General features: G+C 42.9%; 1 pseudogene; it reads left to right on the top strand.

Moving 5' to 3' along the window:
- The first annotated feature begins 3,924 nt into the window (after positions 1–3,924).
- Positions 3,925–5,935, top strand: LOC123101567 (cytochrome P450 81Q32-like; annotated as a pseudogene).
- The last annotated feature ends 2,455 nt before the right edge of the window (positions 5,936–8,390 follow it).

An 8,390-nucleotide genomic window follows, 5' to 3' on the forward strand; every position in this document is an offset into this window, starting at 1 on the left:
GGGTCAAATTTGAACTGTAGCTGCCTTGTAGTTTGCTCTTTATTTTTTCCAAAAATCATTTCTAGGTACATAAGTATCTATTTAATCATAGAAACGCCAAAAAAATTCCAAGATTCAACCACTAGCTAAGAACGGTCATTCCCGCCGTTTTGACCGCATTTTGAAACGGGCATAAAAAATTCAAAAATATCAAAAAATTGGGAAACCTTCGTATTGTGTCATTATATGTGGCCAAGTTCCTAGGAAAAATGACAAACTTGTAATACGGCAATTATTTTAAAAAAGTGTTCTCAAAAACGAGCTATCACGTGTGGAGATCAATGGCTTTCAAGCCAAATGATCAATCTTATGGCCACATCCATGGCATAGTTTGTTCAAATGATCTCATATTATGCACAAGGTTGCATATTGGAATGGCAAACAATGTTGCCTAAGAAAGTTTTCATTTTCTTTGGACGAAAAAACCATTTTCCATTTTTCGAGTGCCCAAAAGGAGGTATTTTTGTGAAGGACCTACCAAATAATTGTTGCAAAATTGGACCAAATCATTTTTCTAAAATACTAGGACATATTTAATGCACAATTGACCAAATGGTAGGGTGTAAAAAGTTTTGATCCACCTGTCATGAAAAAGACAAATTTTTGCTGATTCAGTTGAAAGCGGGTCAAATTTGAACTGTAGCTGCCTTGTAGTTTGCTCTTTATTTTTTCCAAAAATCATTTCTAGGTACATAAGTATCTATTTAAACACAGAAACGCCAAAAAACTTCCAAGATTCAACCACTAGCTAAGAACGGTCATTCCCGCCGTTTTGACCATATTTTGAAACGGGCATGAAAAAGTCAAAAAAAAATCAAAAAATTGGGAAACCTTCGTATTGTGTCATTATATGTGGCCAAGTTCTTAGGAAAAATAACAAACTTGTAATACGGCAATTATTTTAAAAAAGTGTTCTCAAAAACAAGCTATCACGTGTGGAGATCAATGGCTTTCAAGCCAAATGATCAATCTTATGGCCGCATTCATGGCATAGTTTGTTCAAATGATCTCATATTGTGCACAAGGGTGCATATTGGAATGGCTAACAATGTTTCCTAAGGAAGTTTTCATTTTTCTTTGGACGAAAAAACCATTTTTCATTTTTCGAGTGCCCAAAAGGAGGTTTTTTTATGAAGGACCTCCCAAATAATTGTTGCAAAATTGGACCAAATCAATTTTTTAAAATACTAGGACATATTTAATGCAAAATTGACAAAATGGTTGGGTGCAAAAAGTTTTGATCCACCTCTCGTGAAAAAGACAAATTTCCACCGATTTAGATGGAAGCGGGTCAAATTTGAACTGCAGCTGCCTCATAGTTTGCTATTTATTTTTTCCAAAAATCATTTCTAGTTACATAAGTACCTATTTAATCAGAGAAACACCAAAAAAATTCAAGATTCAACCACTAGCTAGGAACGGTCATTCCCGCCATTTTGACTGCATTTTGAAACGGGCATAAAAAATTCAAAAAATTCAAAAAATTGGGAAACCTTCGCATTGTGTCATTATATGTGGCCAAGTTCCCAGGAAAAATAACAAACTTGTAATATGGCAATTATTTTAAAAAAGTGTTCTCAAAAACGAGCTATCACGTGTGGATATCAATGGCTTTCAAGCCAAATGATCAATCATATGGCCACATTCATGGCATAATTTGTTCAAATGATCCCATATTGTGCACAAGGGTGTATATTGGAATGGCAAACAATGTTGCCTAAGGAAGTTTTCATTTTCATTGGACGAAAAAACCATTTTCCATTTTTCGAGTGCCCAAAAGGAGGTTTTTTTGTGAAGGACCTCCCAAATAATTGTTGCAAAATTGGACCAAATCATCTTTATAAAATACTAGGCCATATTTAATGAACAATTGACAAAATTGTTGGGCGTCAAAAGTTTTGATCCACCTCTGGTGAAAAAGACAAATTCCCGCCAATTCAATAGGAAGCAGGTCAAATTTGAACTGCAGCTGCCTCATAGTTTACTATTTATTTTTCCCAAAAATCATTTATAGTTACATAAGTACCTAATTAATCATAAATACATGGTTTTATGGCGATACGTCGAGGTTTGGGCGGTGGCCAAGACCCCCAACTCTAGAGCGCGTAAACTCGCATGCCCGTCGTGTGGTTACCGCGTGACCGTGGAGTTGCCATGTGTTCTGGGCAGCCTAGGCATGTCTAGTGGGTTGGGCACTCCCTAGGTAGGTTCTAGGAAGAAAATTACAACATAAGATTCTCACGAGGAGATCGATCGATGCTCAAACATGAATTAGCAGCGAAGTGTTTGATTAGCGGTACGGAAAATGCACATGGCCAATGGGCGTGAGTTTTTGCTGAGGATGATCATCTACTAAGAAGAATGTCTTCGCAAATTTTCAGATCAAAAGGAGGATCCTAAGTGGTACTTGCTTTGCAAAGTACCACACTGGCAGAAATATGAATGTTGAAGTTGGGCTCAAAATATGAATGGATTAAGCTGAAATTTGGTGGAGGATGGTTATTTGGGCATTGGAAAGCACCGTAGAAAATTGATACCATTTGGACATGCCAAAGTGGTACTTCCTTCACAATGCTCTTCTATGGACAGAAACTTGGGAAAACTAGTGAGAGAAATTGTATGAATGAAATGAGCTCAAATTTGGTGTAGGTAAGTTACATAGGTATGGTTATGCCTTGGTAGATTTTCAGATAATTTGGGTAAGCCTAGCTAGTACTTACTTCACAAAGCTTCTCTTGAGGTAGAAACTTTGAAAATTTCTTGAGAAAGATTGACTAGGAAAATGGAGCTGAATATTATCATGTGGCAATGATTTGGGTATGGAAGAGTGCCCAAAGAGTTTGAGGTTAATAGGTGGGGTCTAGATAACACTTGCTTTGCAACTTGCCAATTTGGCCATAAAATATAAATTGAACCTGGGCTCACATAGATAATTTTCCTGAGCTACAATTTGGAGGAGGGTGATAATTTGGGCATATGAAGAAACTGTATAAATTTCATGTCATTTGGATATATAAAAAAGGTACTTCCTTCACAATGCTTCTAGGTGGACAAAAACTTTGAAAATTTGCCGAGGAAGATTTGCTAGGCAAGTGGAGCTGAATTTTGTCATGAGGTAATGATTTGGATAGGAAAGAGTGCCCAAAAATTCCGAGGGCAATCAAGAATATATAAATAGCACTTCCTTCATGAAGTGCTGTCGTGAACAGAATAGGAAAATGAATATTGTTGAATTAGTTTTGAACTACGCAAGGAAGGATTTTTACATATTTGATGAAGATATGACCCAAAGAATTTATGAGATTTTTTTGGGAATTTTGGGAATGACAGAAATACAGGTTGCTTCACAACCTAGGGCAAAAACTACCACATGGACATGACACATAGGCCAAACTGATGAGGTGGCGCCTAGTCATAGCAACTCACCACAATTTACAAGGTTATGACCATCTATATTGGTCATGATCAGCTAGAAATAAGGCAGCAGACCAGTGCTATCTGCTTTATGACCATTTCGTGTAAGGAAATTACAACCTTTCTGACCAAAATGGTCATTATAGTTTAGGTTTTGGAGCCCCCGAACAATTTTTGACCAATTGGTCTGAAATGGTCATAGATCTATGACCAATTCTTTCAGGGTCACTAACAGAAGGTCACAAGTTGACATATCTCTTGTAGTGCCCCCCCCCCCAAGCTACGAATCCAGTTCCGCGGAGGTGGCTCGAAGGGGCCTAAAGTCGTCAATGGCGCCGAGGAGGAGGCAGAGCGGCAGGAGCGGGTTGGCCACAGAGATGGCCGTCCCCGGTGTTGTCCGCAGCAGAGAGAAGGGGAGGGGAGGGTGAGATGAAGAGAGGATCAGAGGAGGGAGAGGTAGAAGGCGAGCCCATGGAGAAGCGCCACCGGGAGCTGATCAGGCTGGGAATTAGGTTGGCCGAGGCGAGAAGATTCGAGCTCAGCACGCGGCGGCCATGGAGGAGGTGCACGGCCAAGAGATTCCCGTCGATGACGAGGACGTCAACATGGGCGCGGGGGCCGCCGCGGCCGCCAAGGTTCGTGATGCGCCGGTCGATGCCACGTCTCGCTCGGCCCCTCTCCTCCTCATCTCCGGTGTCGTCGCCGTCTTTGTTTGGCCGCGGCGACGGCAGGGTACGGGACCAGCAGCGCGCCGAGCCCGCCGGTGCTCCCTCTGCTCGGGCACCTGCATGGCTGCACCTGCTCAAGAAGCCGCTGCATAGCTCGCTGTCCGCGCTCGCCGGGGTGCCCCCGCTCCTGTCGCTGCGTCTGGGCGCGCGGTGGGCGCTGGTCGTGTCCACATACGCGGCGGCCGAGGAGGCTTCACGGCGCACGACGCCGCGCTGGCGGGCTGGCTGCGGATGCTCCTTGCGGAGCACCTAGGGTCATTTACGGGCAGACTACCGTCGTGTGGGCCTCCCACGGGGGCCACTGGCGCGGTCTGCGCCGGTTTCTCGCCGTCTAGCTCTTCTCGACCGCCTGCCTCGCCGCGCTCGCCGGTGACCGCCGCGCGGGGGTCGCGTCGCTCATCCCGAACCTGCTCCACGACGCCAGCCCATGCACCGGGGGTGGGATTGTTACCCTCCGGCCCAGGCTCTTCGAGCTGGTGCTTAACGTGATGGCTTGCCGACGGCGTGCATAGGATCCAAGAGATCGTCGAGGAGACGTTTGCAGTGAGCGGCGCGCCCAGCATCGGGGACTTCTTCCCGGCGCTTCACTGGGTCGACCGTCTCCGCAGGCGGCGCTTGTAAGTCTTCAGACAAGGCATGACGCGTTCGTCGGTGCCCTCATCGATGGTCATCGATGAACGCGCAAATGCCGGTGGCCGAGACGTGGAGAAGAAGGGCGCAATCGCCGTGCTCTTGGAGCACCAAGAAATCGACCCCGGGTATTACACTGACACCGTCGTCAAAGGCATCGTCTTGGTGAGTACTAGCATATTTTGCAAAACTGCCTGCCTGACACCAGCACCACGATGTGTGCCATTTTGGCGATCTGTGAGAGTGAGAGTGTGAGTCTGTGACAACATGGTTGCTATGCCTATGCTGACATTCAGGTACTGCTCACTGCCGGCACCGACACATCGGCGCTGACCACGGAGTGGGCGATGGCGCTGCTTGTGAAGCACCCAGTGGTGATGCGGAAGGTGAGGGCTGAGATAGACGCCAACGTCGGCATGGGCCGACTAGTTGAGGAGTCGGACATCACCAACCTACCTTACCTGCAGTGCGTTGTCAAGGAGACCCTTCGGCTGTGCCCGTCGGCCCAATCATCCCAGCGCACGAGGCCATGTAGGACTGCACGGTGGGTGGCTTTCATGTCCAGCGCGGCATGATGATTCTCGTGAATGGATGGGCGATCCACCGGGATGTCAATATCTGGGATGGGCCAGAGGAGTTCCGGCCGGAGCGGTTCTTGGAAAGAGACACGGTCACCACGCCCATGCTGCCGTTCGGGCTTGGTCGGAGGCGATGCCCCGGGGAAGGGCTGGCGATGCGCCTTGTCAGCTTGTCTGTGGCAGCACCCGTGTAGTGCTTTGAGTAGGATGTTGGTGAAGGCGACACCATTGACATGGCCGAAGGTGGCGGGCTGACAATGCCAATGGCTGCCGCCCCGGGAGTTTGTCAAGAGCGTGCTCTCTGCTTCCACTTGATGGGCTGCGGTCTGCGGTCTGCGGACAGGTTTCTATAGAAATAGAAGAACCTGGATTGAAATTGTGTAGCAATGGTGCACTGGTGCAGCAAGATTCCTTTAGATGATATCCGAACATTACAAGTTCATTGGATGATATTGAACATTACAAACCATTTTTTTCCACTGAATCAGTGACGGGCAACAGGCCAAAAACAGTTCGATATGACAAGTAATGAAGTAAGTTTATACAGAGTACCTTGCATTTCTGTGTGTAAAATAGAAACAGATGAAAATTACCCAAGGAAACGCCAGCAAAATCGACAATCAAAATTTGCAAAGTCGGTAAGAATTACAACCCGATGCAACAATCAAATTTTACAAAAGCTGTATAATGCAAGGTGAGAAATGATCAAGGTCATACAGAACTTGAGTTTCTAGCAGCAGAAAAATCTTCTGATTCAGAGATCAAGAAATGCTCTTATGATTCAGAGATCGAGAAATGCTCTGATGGTTAACATGAGTGCTTTGATTCAGAAATTAACGCTCTTTTATTGACCGGTGATTTCTGGATTTCGACACAACAAATATACCTCTGGCCTCGATAAAACTACAATACACACAATCAATATGAAAAAAAAACCCCACAAGGAACAAGTTGAGGCACGCAAGCAAACAGATATCTTTGCTTGTAAGAATACATTCTTTACGTATATTGCTTTTGCACATCTCTATCTTAAAGTTTTAGATACTTGCAAATATGCATGTACTTTGAGCATGATGGAATAACACCCCTGATACAAACAAGAAAGTGGATGGGGCGCCTTTCCAACCCGGCACCGCCTCAACTTCCTCTTAGGCGGCACCACCGGGTGGCGCCCCAACTACTAGTGTAAACTACATACTGCACTTCTGAAAGCCAATTTGTTTGGTGAGCAAACTTCGAACATATAAATTGATTAAATTTGTATCACTGTTCCGAAATTACTACTGTTCCAATAAAATACAGTTTTTTTAGAGCTCCCCAGCAAAGTACATGGGCGGTTGACTTTGGATGTACCGTTGGACCACCTATCTGAAACGCATTGACCGAAGCATCCAAAAAGTGCATGGAGAATATCAGCTTCTACCATACCCATAACCAACTTGTTCTTGCCATAGTGGCCTCAGCTGACTATGGTGAAGTCACGCGCCCGCACGTGACAAAACCAAGAAGTAACGTCAGGCCTTGCCCTTATGTTTCTTAGTAACTCACAACCATTCCTTCCGTTCCTAAATATTCCAGATTTTATTATAAACCACATATGGATGTATATAAATGCATTTTAAGTGTAGATTCAATCATTTTGCTTCGTATGTAGTCTACCTAGTGAAATATCTACAAAGACTTATATTTAGAAACGGAGGGAGTCTTTGTTTTTATAGAGTTTTTAACAAATGACTGCATACGGAGTAAAATAAGTAATTCTACACTTTAAAATATGTCTATATACATTTATATGTGATGGTTCATTTAAAATCTCTAAAAAGACAAATATTTAGAAAAGAAGAGAGTATACCATAAAGCTCGATTGACACAGTAATTTGGGGTAGAATCAGGGCACACTGCCGGATACAAGCAACATGCACTGAATTGGGGAAGAAGCGAGAAGGTAGGCAGGGTTAACATACGAGGTGAGAAGAAGATAGCCGTCGGTCCTGTGTGGATCGATCTTCGATGCTCTTTTACGATTGGGAGCTCCATATAAGCGACCAACTTTTGCTTATACACTAACTGATGGACCAACTTTTTGGTGCTTATGAGAACATACTGGGCTTCGCTAGATGCAGACGTCCTAGCACATATGTTGGATCCTATACCCCGCTTAGGGCGGGGAATACGCAGAAAACGCATACCCCAACCCATGCCCGGTTTCCTTCCTAAACCAGTGTTTTTTTTGCATTTTTCCTTGCCGTTTTCAGTTTGGTTTTTCTTTTTTGTTTATTTAGTTTTAAATTGGATGATCATTTTTAAAATTTCGAACATTGTTCTGAAATTCAAGAATATTTATTTATATTAAAGATGATTCTTTAAAGCCATGAATATTTTTCAAAATTAGTGAAAATTTCTTACATTTTGAATATTTTCTGAAATATAGGAACATTTGTTTAAATCTAGGAACACTTTTAAAATTCAAAAAGATTTTTTAAATACATGAAATTTTTAATAATAATTAATATATTTTGAATCCTTGAAGATTTTTCAATTTCATTTATTTGATTTTGAAATTTACAATATTTTTTCAAATTTAGCAACAATTTTCAATTTTAGAATGTTTTTGGATATACATGATCCTTTAAAATTCATGAACATTTTTTAATCTCCTGGACAACTCTTTTGAAATGTAATTAGTTTTTTTGGAATTCAGAACATTTTAAAAATCCCGAATGTTTCTTAACGAAGAAAAAGGAAAAAACATAAAATAAAATAAAAAAAGGAAAGAAAAAAGGGCCGCCTCGCCCCGCAATTGGCCGACCCAAAAGATGCGCCTGAAGGAAATATGCCGTAGAGGCAATAATAAAGTTGTTACTTTATATTTCCTTATTCATGATAAAGGTTTGTTATTCATACTAGAATTGTATTGATCGGAAACCTAATCAAATAAATGTGTGAATACATAAACAAACACCATGTCCCTAGTGAGCCTTTACTTGACTAGCTCGTTGAT

This window comes from Triticum aestivum, chromosome 5A (assembly GCF_018294505.1).
Source record: "Triticum aestivum cultivar Chinese Spring chromosome 5A, IWGSC CS RefSeq v2.1, whole genome shotgun sequence".
NCBI classification, from domain to species: Eukaryota; Viridiplantae; Streptophyta; class Magnoliopsida; order Poales; family Poaceae; genus Triticum; species Triticum aestivum.